The sequence below is a fragment of the Alligator mississippiensis genome, chromosome 3 (assembly GCF_030867095.1).
Source record: "Alligator mississippiensis isolate rAllMis1 chromosome 3, rAllMis1, whole genome shotgun sequence".
In the NCBI taxonomy this organism is placed as follows: domain Eukaryota; kingdom Metazoa; phylum Chordata; order Crocodylia; family Alligatoridae; genus Alligator; species Alligator mississippiensis.
This window is the reverse complement of record NC_081826.1, coordinates 286023273-286036133: the sequence shown is the minus strand read 5'-3', so window position 1 is coordinate 286036133 and position 12861 is coordinate 286023273. Positions and strand designations below refer to the sequence as shown.

Here is a 12861-nt window from a genome sequence, read left to right as displayed (position 1 = left end):
AAAGAAATATTGTTGTTCACTTTCTTTTTTTTTTTCTTTTTTAGCCTCACATTTGTGATCCTTTTCTTGGATAGAAACAGCTCGAATGAAATCAATTGCTCTCTTATTGTGCCATTTAGCTATCTTTGAGTGTTGAACTATAGCCCATCATTGCAGTATCTGAGTGCATACATTAAGCATTTATAATGCATTTTTTTCTATTCTAATAACCAACAGCCCATTGTTGATATATTTTAATTTTTTCCCTCAGCTGCACAGGTTCTTCTTCATTGACTTTTGCATGGGATCTAGAATCTAAAATTAGAGAGATGACCCCTACTATTGTTCTGAATTTAGGGGAACCAAATCACATGGTGCTAAATTCTCCAATACCATAATAAGAAATTTGATATAAAAAAGAATATGGAAATATAAATATAACTAAGAGGAGAGGAAATGGAGAAGGGTGACATGCCTGGATCCTTGGCACCATTACACTAAGTATGGTTAGATTCATCTCCTCTGTCTCCCTTACATTCCTTAATTCATGTGGACAGGGTTAGGGATCAAAGGCTGTTTTATGGGATGTTGCATTTGTGTTCCCATTCAGACTAGGGTACCAGTACTTAGACCAGGGTGCTCAACTGGCTTGTCCTGAGCTTTGTAGATCCTAGTGCATGGCTACAGCATTACCAGATAAGGTAGCTGTGACCTTAGGGTGCATTAGTTACTCCTTGGTAACTGCCATAGTGCATGCCTGGCCCATTACTGAGAGGGCTAGGGAACCCAGGGCCTGCTGCCCATCTCCAGCCCCCTAAACAGACTTATAATGGCAAAGGGGATCTGAAAGAGAATGGCCACCCACTCTACATGCAGGCAGTGATTGGCAGGCCTGGGGTGGAAGTGGAGGGTCAGCTGACCCAAGCAGAGGCTCATCAGCTAAGAACCTAGCCCAGAAGGGGTAGTTTGGCTGTAGGAGCCACAGGAGGCAGAGCTCTGTGGGAGAGCCAGTTCAAGCTGCCTACAAGGGGAGGACATTTGCCACGGAAGGGTGGAAGAAACTCTGCACTTCAAGCTGCAAGAGATAAGTGCCTTGAGCCTTAATGTTGGGACTACCATGGGATGCAGTTAACCCCAGCTGGGGAATTCTGTGTTTGGACACTCATGTTTTGATTTGTATTTATACTGGAGGATCAGATGTGACTATATGAGGTGGAGTGGAGCCCAGAGGGGTGCTATAGAGGAACCCCGCACAGAGACCTACCAGGGTCAGGGACCTGGTGGACTGCATGGGGCAGAAACCCAAGGGTTTCAGAAGGAGGATTGTTGATTGCCAGAGGACTGAGTGCCTGGTAGCAAAGACTGGGCACAAGTCCAGAACCCACAAGGGTGCAATGGGTGTTGGGGCAAAAGAACCCATGATCCTGGTGCAGTAGCCCTCAGGCAGAGGGACCCAGCTAAATGAAAGTGGCCCAAGGCCAGGAAAGGGCGCAGCTCAGACAAGGCACAGAACCCACATCTGCTTCCTGGGGCAGTGTCCCAGTGAAACTACAACATCAAAGACATGGCAGGACAGATAACAGTGGAAGCAGACCCTTAGGGCTGCTGTACATGTGCAGGGAGCTTGATCCAACACGCTGGAAACCTAGCACATCAGATCAGACTCGATTAATCGCGCCTGCTGGAGCATGGAAATTGACGCTAATTAAAGCGCCCAGCACCACGTCCCAGAGCACACGTAAAAATGTTCTTAGCGCCTGGCAGGTAAAGAGTTAGGAGCCAGGGAATAAGTCAGACAGGAGGCCTCATCTCTTCAGGGCCAGACTCTTTATAAAACCACACAGTAAGCACAAGTTTTCTTACCCTTTTCATTGAGGGGCAAGTTACCTTGCATTTTCCACATGGTAAGACTGTAAACATGAGCTGTTAATCCAGAGTAGCTAATGTGCTGTAAATTCATGCTTAACTTATTTTACAGTAATTTGTTAGTGTAGCTCCCCCTATGATCTGTGTTGGTCCTGCCAAGTACAAACACGTTAGGGTAGAGTACTGAACACTCTTTTACCTTTGCGGCAAATATGGCTTATTCTGGCAGAAACTTCACTTTCCCCATCATGGCTTTTCCCCAAAGGGTTAATATCCAATATATGACATACTGGATGTAGCATAGTTTAATTCCACTGTGTATATTGTACATTCCAGCTATAGCTCCATCTCCAACAGAAGCTTGTTGAATTTTCTTTTATTTCAGATTGGGTAGGCACACATCTGTGTGTCAGAATCTTAGTTCTTCAAGTGTTGGGAATCTATTAAATATTTATAACCAAAACACTATAAATCCATCACACACAAAGCATTCCCTCCTCCCGTGGTTGAATTCTATGTCACCTTTCTCTGATACACTCACAGAAATTTATTCCCTTCCCCTCAATCATTAATCGTACACTGAAATATCTTAGCAGGGTGGCACTTTTCTGTCATGATACTCAGGTTGTGATGAACACAAAAAATATTTCATGCTTAATGAATACTTCTACAATTCATTTTACTCCATACACAGAGAATGAAAGGGAGTGGAAAGCATTCAGGAAGCACTAGAGGAGAAAGACTGGTTTCCCTACATAAACGAGCTATGCCCTAAATTCAGAAGAACTGATAAAATCCACCGTGTAGAACTACGATGTATGGCTGAAGACCATGGGCAGAATTCTTCATTCTGCCCTGTGGGCTCTATGGTTATGTCTCTATTACTTCACTACCAAGACTGGGACCCCCCACAAGAGAACCAAGTCCTGTTCACCAACTTCTGCTCAGTGCAGGGCCAGTCCTGGCAGTCTGGCAAAGTAAATGGTGTATGCATCTGCCAAGTGCCACTCAGGCTCCTTAGAGACAAGAAAGTGTAGCTAGTTCTGAAGCAGATACTCAAGACCCATCTAAGCAGATACTCAAGACCCATCTAAGCCACCTACTTTGCCTATCTGCCAGGCTTGGTTGTGTGTGGAATGAGAGCGAGTGGGCCAGGCCTGGTTCTCAGCTGTTCTTATGGTGTTTTCAAAGAACATGATAGACAAGGTCTGAAAATGGCGACCAGGTCAACATGGTTTTAAAAATCTTGAGCAACCCTGGCTGTTTTCTAGCACTCCGTAGCCATTCAAATCTATGCAATACCAAATCCCTATTTTACAAAAATAAAATATTGACCATTCCCTTATCCCCATACACTACTCTGTCTTTAAACTGCCTTTAATTCCAGTACTGGTTTTTAGAGTTTCCAAGCAGTACTGTACCTAGACTCCTGGCAGAGCCTGGGCAGACTTTTAGTATCGGGCCCCCCTTCACCAGAGCTAATGATAATAAGAATTTTTAAATTACCATTTTCGGTCCTCCTCTCTATCTGGGCCCTTTTTGTCCAGGCCTCAGGCGGCCATCCGGTTCACCCATGCCTATGTCCAGCCATATGTCCAAGCATCATGTTAACAAGCTTTGAAAGGCTGATGTTCAGATGGAAGAATCATGAATCACTACAAATATATCATATTTGCATATATATTTTTTTGTTTTTTAGCAATACTGCTGATAGGATGGGGCAGGAGGGAACTTGCGTCTTTTCAACAACCAAAAATCCTTTCTTGCCCTTGACAATTTGCAAAGGCACTGCTGTAAATCATTTGATGTCTCCAAATTCCTTCCCAAGGCTGGATTTTTCAAACTCATTCCCTTTATGGCACCCAACTCAAATAAATTTGAAAGCTGCTAAAGAAACTATGAAATGTGATATGATTTGCCTCTTCCCCTACATGTGAGAAAATTCAAAAGGAAGAGCAACTTAATAGAAGAGTTGTTGTAAACAGCTGTGTAGAAGTTTATATTGTGATTTACATATATTCTCATGCAGTGATCTCTCAGCTTTTCTTTAGTATAAGCAAGCAAGCATCTTTTTTTTTCCCCTCAAATGCCCAGGGATAGTTTTGGCATGATGGGTACTAAGTAAATGCAATTTGTTGTGGTGGTTGTTATTTGTTCCTTTTCAAAGATTGCCTCGGGCTTATTACATGGAGCACTTTTCCTTCAAAGCCTCATTTGGACTGAACACTCTTTTAGATGCCTCCTGTACCAACTGAGCGCCTTAAGATGCACGGTGTCTAGGAGTAATTTTCCATAAAGATGCACCTGAGCTGCATATGCAAAGAGAAAGTTGTTTGGCTCTCACAAATCTCATTGATTTTATGGCAGTTATGTGTATAGCAACTGCAGCATCAGTGGCCAAGCAGTTATAAGGCATTACTTTGATCAGCAGGTAATAGTGAGGTGCTCTACTTAAGCACACAATCGGGGGGTATGGGCCACAAAGTTCCTTAATTACATGGAGGGATGTGAGATGCAAGGATTTTTGTAGGTGATACCTGCATGAAAAGCTGTCCAATGCAAGGTGCTCACAGGAAAAAAATCATACATATGCAGAGGATCATATCCTCCCCCTGCCTCTCCTATAAAACCTTAAAAAGCACAGTGTGCATGTGCACATGCACGCCCCCCTGCAATAAATGGCACCTGAAGTGAATACCAGCTACCTGCTACAGATGAAAGATTGCTAAATGTTTAAAGCTGCTGTCCGCAGAAAAAGAAATCTAAAGGATCACAGAAAGATACTACACCTCCCAAGTAACAGCATGTCACCAGTCACATTCTTTTGCTTTGTACCTCTGCAAATTCTTCCCCATCCTTCATTTTGTGCAGCAGAACCATACTAGTTCCACTGCAGCTGCAACTTGTCTTCATCTAGAGAAGACCAGATGTTCCCTACATTATTTTTCAGTAATTCTTTAGAACAAAGAAGCTCCACATGTGGTGTTCATCACAGTGAACCCTTCTAACACTGAACCTACTTCATTCACTTTAGCTAGCCTAGATCTCTGCCAAATTGATCTGTTTTATATAGACCCCTTGACTACTTAAGACCCTCCTAGACTAAGTCTTACAGTGATATTAATTCAGGTTCTGATACAGTGGTTGAGGATTGTAGACAAAGTGGCCGGGCTTGGAAAGATTCATTCCTTCAAGAGAAAGTACAGATGAAAAATGACATCCCCAGGAGGTGCTTCACTGCCCCTGCAATGGTTGGCAAAGTGGATTTAGACTACTTACGAGATATCTCCATGTATTTACCCTTCAAATTCCATGTTGTTATGCTGAGTTAAGAAAATTAAAATCTCAGGTTCCTATTTGTTGTGTAGACGCAGCCCCTGAGTGTTTGAAATATGAAGTCAATGGTGCATTGGGATTTTGTAAGATTTATGCCCTTCCTCCCTCCCTACCTGCTAGGGGTGTACGAAGTAGGCCCTAATTGATTTGGATTCAGCCAGTGATTCAATTTGTTGATTCGGATCACTGTCCGTGATTTGATATGGCTGAATCCGAATCTGAAGATCCAATGCTGATTTTGGAGAATCAGTGATTCGGACATAGACACAGCTTTAAATGTTTTTTCTATATACCTCAAGGTACCAGTGCGGCTCGTGAATGCTGTGATGCTGGGGCAGATGGAGCGTCCCACAGGGGTGCGGGGGGGCCTCCATGTGCTCGGTGGCAGACCCAGAAGTGGACCAGAACTACTTCTAGTCCACTTCTGAGTCTGCCGGGGAGCATGCTGGGGGGGTCCCCCTGTGCTCCCCTGGCTCAGTGATTGGCTGCTGGGGAGTCCTGAGTGCCCCCCCGACCCAAGAGGCACCAGTTGCCGAGTCAGGGGGCTGGAGGGGGGGCCCAGTGCACTCCCTGGTGGACCCAGACATGTACCTGAAGTGCTTCTGCTCCACTTTCAGGTCTGCTGCCGAGCATGCTAGCCACCCCCCACCAGCGATTCTGTGGGATGCTCTACATACCCCAGCATTGCAGCATTCACGAGCTGCCTGCTACCTAGAAGTATGTAGAAAAAAACATTTAAAGCTGTGTTTCTGTCATCTTTCCAAATCGATTCGGAGGGTTTTGATTCGATTCGGAGAGATTAGTGTCCTCTGATTTGATTTGGATTCAGAGATTTGGCCACTGAATCAAGTCAAATCTCCGCCAAATCAAATCAGGGACCGAAGCTTCACACAGCCCTACTACCCATGTCAAGACACATACTAAAATGTGCAGGCACTCCCAATGCGATCAAAATTCAGGTGTATATTATGTGGTTTACAAGCAACAATTTGAGAAACACCTTGGTGTGAAGAACTGTGCTCACTGATTTACTCTTAGACTAGAGAAACCTCTATTCAAAAAAAAATTAAACTATTCTGTAAAAAATAAAAATGGCTTGTGAAGCATTTCTTTTCAAATCTACCTTACCAAGCAGTGTTTTCCACTTAGGAATCTGTTTAGACATCTTTGGAGCAATTAAAACACAATACTGTAGTATTTATTTTGCTAAAATGGCAGTGTTTGACAGCACACAATTTCGCTCTACCTCTGACAATTGCAGAGCATAGATGCTAGAAAGCCAGATCTATAGAACTGTGAACCACTTATCAATATCTTATCAAACTAGCCGTTAACTGTTTGAAGGTTTCTGCTAGGGCACATTGAGCTGCTGGAAGTTTCTCCTTTCCAGCAATCATGTAAAATCATGTCTATTCTTTCCCATGGTCAGTGGTGTTTTGACTCTAAGTCTGCTGCTGTGCACATGCTGAAGTAGTCCCAATTTGCACACATGCCTGTATGCAGATCAGACACATGTAGGTATGGAACTATGCTAATATCTCTTTTTGTTAGTGATAATGATTTTCATATCATGATACTCAAAAGCAAACTGAAAACAATATCAAGCTCAGGAAAATACACAAAAGTTTTTAATTAAGGATAGGAGCTACTGTTCTCTTCCACATCATTATAGTGCTCAAGCAAAAGATAAGCTGGGGTATTCAGGGAGGTCTGAACAGGTAACAGATGGAAACCGATCTGTGGGCACATCTACACAAGACGCTAACTGCACAGTAGCATGTCATGGGAAACACCATGCTAATATATTACTGCGCAGTAATATTAGGCTACTGCATAGTTAGTGTCACTAAAAAGTTGTGCACCAGCGCTACTGCGCAGTAGTGCCAGTTACTGCACATTGATTTAGTACTTGGTTATACAAGTCCTATACTTAATGCACAGTAACTATGGCACATTAATGAATGTGTCAATGCATCCTGTGAGTCAGAAGAAAAGACTTATGAATATGAGGAGAGATGATTCAGCCATTTTCCTCACATGAGTAAATGTAGGTCAGTCAGAAAAAATGAATCCAATGGATTTCAGGACATAAGTGGTCAGTAATTATTCAACACTACATTTTTTTTCTACTGAAAAATGTTGATGGGTCAGAACCAGAACTTTTTCCACGACCACATCTGTTTTGATGAAGATTTGTCAAGCCCAGAATAGAATTATAGTGAGAGTGGAGACTAACCCACTCCACAGCTGCCAATACTGCTTAATGGTTATGTCTTGTGATGGAGATCTGAGACCCCTGGCCTCTAAGGCATGGACAGATGACATATTTACATCAGTGCAGTTGGCAATTATACCACTATGAAATGCAGCAAGCAAATTAAGTAAAACCCTAAATCAGAGTAATTCAGATGTAGAAATACTGTGGTACAGACATTTTTTTTTTAAAGAATTGGAGGTAAAATTCTACTGATGCAAGTTATACTAGTTTAAGTGTCTTCCTCCTGTGTCTATCCCAAGTTAGTTGCCCCCTTAAGGCTATCACCGGGTCCACTGTCACCTAGTATTGAGGCATGGTAATAGCCCCATACTGCATACACCTAACCTTGGGTATTTGTTCATTCCTGATTCTGGAGTAATTTATATTAATAAGAAAGAAACAACAACACTTATTTATAGTGGGGTTTCTGACACTCTATGTCCTGAGTGATATTCTGCCTGACTCAGATCACATATGGGTTTCTAGCATCCTAGGTAAGGTACAAACTCAGTCATTCTCTCTGACCCAATAAATATGTACACAATGAAACAGAGGGAGAGAAAAAAACTAATTCGATAGACCAGTGATTACTGCAGATCCTATTTCAAGCTCCTGCTACTCAGGGGTCTCTCTCATTTTTCCACAAAAGACTAAAAGGCTGCATCCAGATGAGCATGAACATGCGGTATGTGGCACTGCAGACCCATATGCAGATGTTCCCCATGCTGCTACCTTGTCTGAACACGGCCCAAAAGATCTATTTTTTGTTTCAATGAAAAATTGCATACCCCCAGACTGTTTTTAACCGATATAATGTTTTCTTTTTCTCTGGCCAACACAGGTTTCTAGCAAATTAGTGTTGGGAAGAAATCCTTGCTGCAAATACAGCTCTATTACAAAACTAAGAATGAAACTGGAGATTTTACTGTGAACAACAACTTGCCTTATAGCAAAAATTTCCATTTAGCCTCTCAAGAGAAGCTACGGTTGTATATTTCTCCTACTCAGCATGCAACACATGTCTGGATAAATACACCTATTTAGTAATATACATGAATAATATGGGGATATTCATTCATCCATAAACTCATGTATATGCATAGAATAACAGTAGCTTTCTGCCCATATTAATTCATGCCTCTGTGGGGGCTGAGAATCAGGCCTTCTCTAAACCATTTCACACAGAGGGGAGTGTTAACTTTACTGCCAAGACCAAATTGTCCACTAATATTCTCCCTGCCTAAAATTCCTTCTCCATATGCAGTAGGACATTGACTTCATCCTTTCACTGCCTAAAGCCTATCATGCACTGTTCATAGCACAGAATATTACTAGATCCTACTTAAATGAGTCAGCTCCTTGTAGCATAATAGTTTTTCCATATCAGCCATTTTGCATATAAGCCAATCCCTTTAATCACTTACTATAAAAATAGAAAATCATTCACCCATGTACAAACCAAGTTGACTTATGCACATATATATTTGTGATACAGTTGAGCATCTACAGGACTAGGCAAGATTCTTAGCTGCAGAATAACACGTGGGAAAGATTAAATAAATGGTTTAGCCAAACTTACATAAATGAAAGTGAATGTTGATGCCCAAACAGTATCCACAAATCCATATAGCATCCTAACCTCCTAAGAAAGTATGATGGCTCCAAGAAGCAAAATGTTCCTTATCTAACATGAAAATAGCCATTATATAAAATGCAAACATGCATCACAAAATCTTGTGAGAGGACAGGTTTGGGCTCATTACAATAACATACACTTAGAGAGAAGATAGAAAAATGGCTGTTTTTTCCCCAAAGTGAGCATGTTACAAACCCTACGTGGGTGGGGAGACAAGAAGCCTGGCATTTCACCATATATCCCATAGTGCAGTTTTAGACATTAAGTTCTGTCAGCTATCTGGGCTCTGTGAGGTCTCTTTTCTACTGAAAATGGGCCCATGAGGAAATGTTCAAAATCAGATTAGGATTACTTACTCTTCAGGACCAAGGCTGCATGAAGGTTAGGGTCTGGGATTGAAATAAGATTCAATGCTATCAATATTTCTCAAGTTGACCTTGTATGAGTTTGATTCCCAAGGGCAGAAATGTTATGAGTTAAACAGGTACCATGAATTTTCTACCAGTGTCAATGACGGCAGTTTTACAACATGGGCCTTTATTGTAAAATTCTCACTACTGGGCGTGTCTACATGTGAAAATGCTCTGGGGTGGCTTTACTCTAGAGTAATTTATTCTAGAGTGAACCCACCCCGGGCAGGCATCTACATGTGCGGGGAAGCAGGAGCAGATTTGATGCTCACGGCAGCAGTGTGCTCCCACCACCTCCAGCCCTGCACTGGCCCCCTGAAGCATCCAGGAGGAGCTCTAGGCTCCCCGTGGATGCTAACCCAGGGAACACCACGCCAGAAGACAGATGTCTCGTGGTGGGGGCTGGGAGATAGCTCCGTGAGACAGGAAACAATCTGCTGCCAGGGCAGGCTCAGGCGGCAGAGCCCAGCCAGGGACAGTGTCCCCCTGCCCTGGCAGCAGGGAGCTCCCAGCCCAGCAATTCCAGACTGATGACTCCCAGTCACAATTGGGGAGCCAGGACTGGGAGATAAGACTCTCCCAGACCTGGCTCCCTGATTGTGGAGCAGGGGCGAGGAACTCCCTGCTGCCGGGGCAGGGGGACGATGTCCCCTCCTGGGTTCCAATGGTAAAGCCTACCCCAGCAGCAGGCAGCTCCCAGGGACAGGGAACAATCTCCCACAGCCTGTTGCCCAGCTGACCGGGGGCACATTTGCTCCCAGTCAGCTGTCTACACATGCCATACTGCGCAGTAATTATTCCCAAGTAAATTTGCTATTTGTATTTACAAGTAGCAAATTTACTCATGATCAGAGGAAATTACTACACAGTGGCCACATCTACACGAGATGCTTACTGTGCAGTAGCTCGTTAGTACTGCACAGTAGCATTGCTGGGCTTGAACCATGACACGATGCTACCGCTCAGTAGTAACGAGCTACTGCACAGTAAATGTCACTAGGCAAAACCAAAAAATAAGAGCCTTCTGGTCTTAATTCCAGGCATAATAGAAGCAGGCTCAGATCCATGGATGTGAATCTGAATCTTTTGAGATTCAAACAACTCTGGAGTCAAAGTTCCTATTTTGGCTCATCTTTAGCTTTCTACAAACATTGTGGCCAAGATAGAACTCAGGTTGGAAATCAGACATTCCTGGGTTTTCGCAGGCCTACAAGTAGTAGGCATATACATTTCTATTAATTTCACACCCACGTGCAAGTCATTAACAGACACAGCTCATAATGGTATTCATTACATTTCAACCTTAGAATACAAAACCTATCCTCCACATACTTTGTTGTTATACAGATGATTCTACATAAAATAATTTTAAAGAATCATTAAAAAACATTAAGATTCTGAAATAATTTGATTTTTTTTTTAAATTATGCCACAAAATAATCCTTTGCTTACTTCATTTACATACTGCTTATTCCATTCAAACCCCGTTCCTAAAAAAAAAACAACAACAGGGTTAGTGGGGAGTAGAATACTAAACCACAAAAGCTGAAAGAAAGGTAAGATCGTAAAACAGCAACAGGATCCTACAACACACAAATCTTTTCTGTCCTAGAACTTTCAAATGCATTTTTTCTTCAAAAATCACCTGTGAAGACAAAATAAATGCAAACTGCTATATGGATTTTTTTTTTTTTTTTAATTTGGGCTGCCGCTGTCTTATATTAATTTTCCTCAGTTCTGCTTTCTTTTTTCTCTCCAGCAGTCTGAGAACAATGGCATCATGAAACAGCCCTGTTCACAACACTATGCAAAAAGGCTCATTAAAATGCAGCCTCATTAATTACCTTTAAAATTAAGTTATACTGGATATCACCATCTCAGCTCTTCAGATTCCTCGAGCATACATAAAAGAAAAGTTAACTTCTCCTGCAAAGTATGTAAAGATTAATAACAGAAAATGGCAGATACCAAATTCTATGTAAAATGTATCATGAAAAAGAATCAATGCACAAGGTGTTGAGTTCTCTCATTTGACCTTATTTCCAACATCCCTTTCTCTACCTGTGCCATCATATAGCTATAGAAAAAGAAATGTATATACTGCACACCACATGTACGATACTAGAGTTTTACTAATGCTAACAAGTTTTCCCTGGTAATCAAAGGAGCAGAAAAACCTACAGACATTTTCCTATGTAATGGGTGAGGCACATAAATCAGGTCAATAGTTATGGGACTGTAAGAACACGTCTTCATTGGTTGAACTTGTCATCTGCTGTTTTCTAACCTCTGCATCTCAGATATAAAATCAGTCATTAAGGACTTTGTAGGCTAAGACTATGACTTTTAATGTTATGAGATGGAAGCTCATTACAATGATAAGCATAATATATTACTGTATTTGTGTTGTCCCTCATTGCTACACTAAATTAAGCCTTCTTGTATTTTTGCTGTTTTCAGTTCTGGTAGAGCGAGTTAAAATAATTTCAGTTGGAGGACACAAAAGCACAGATCACTGTGATTAAGAGCTCATCTGAGAGCAGAGGTAGCCATTTTCTGGCCCATGATGAATTTAAAAAAAAAAAAGCAAACATTCTCTACCGTTGTGGCATTTTTTGCTTTCAGGAGCAGGGAAGATTCATCATGACTCCGAGGTTTTATTCCATTCTGATGATCTGCAGTTCCGTATCTTCCACTATGGATGAAGGTGGCATGGACAAGTTCCTTGCAATGTTCCTTCTTACTAATGCACATCTACTTTTCCTGGTTGAGCTGAATTCACTGTTCAGGACTACTTTCAAACTCATTTATCTGAATTAGTTGTATTGTTCATCTAGTAACAAAGTATGTGTAACTAACAGTTCATTAATGATCTTTTAGGTACATACAGAACCTTCTGGGAATCCTTCCAAAACCAAAAACTTCTGACCCAAAGAGTTTGGTTGATTCATTGGTGAGGCAGAGATGAGTCCCTTTAATTTGTTTTGGGATCTTAAACCTAAAACCTAAAACTTTCTCTTCTCCAGCATGCACACAAGGTAGTCTCCTGCTGTGATAAGATAGTTACAACATTTAAATACTAACAGATAACTTATCAGAAAGACTCAAAGGAAATATTCAACAATTCATTTTTAATGGGTAAAAATCAATACTTTGGGGAGAGTTCCAGTATAATTTCAGTTTTGGGCTTCAATATATTAGACTGACATTAATCTTTTATTAACACCATACTGATCACAAATGCTAAGAAGATAATATAGCCGAATAATACAGTGATAGATTTGTTAGCAACATTAAATGCTAGGCATCCCTTAAGGCCATATAATGATATTCCTTTGACTAAAAAAATGTAAGTACTGTAGTAAGTAAAGTTTTTT

At 41.6% G+C, this 12861-nt stretch overlaps 1 long non-coding RNA gene across 2 annotated transcripts in view; it reads right to left on the bottom strand.

Annotated features, from left to right (window-relative positions):
• LOC132249651 (uncharacterized) overlaps positions 1–12861 on the bottom strand; it is a 90428-nt gene that overhangs the window by 12648 nt on the left and 64919 nt on the right. Inside the window, exon 1 of one of the 2 annotated variants that reach the window (XR_009461171.1) lies at positions 10937–10976. The exons of the other annotated variant lie outside the window; for it this stretch is intronic. This is a non-coding gene — a long non-coding RNA (uncharacterized LOC132249651). Of the gene's footprint in view, positions 1–10936; positions 10977–12861 lie in introns of those variants that run through there. 2 annotated transcript variants of the gene reach the window in all.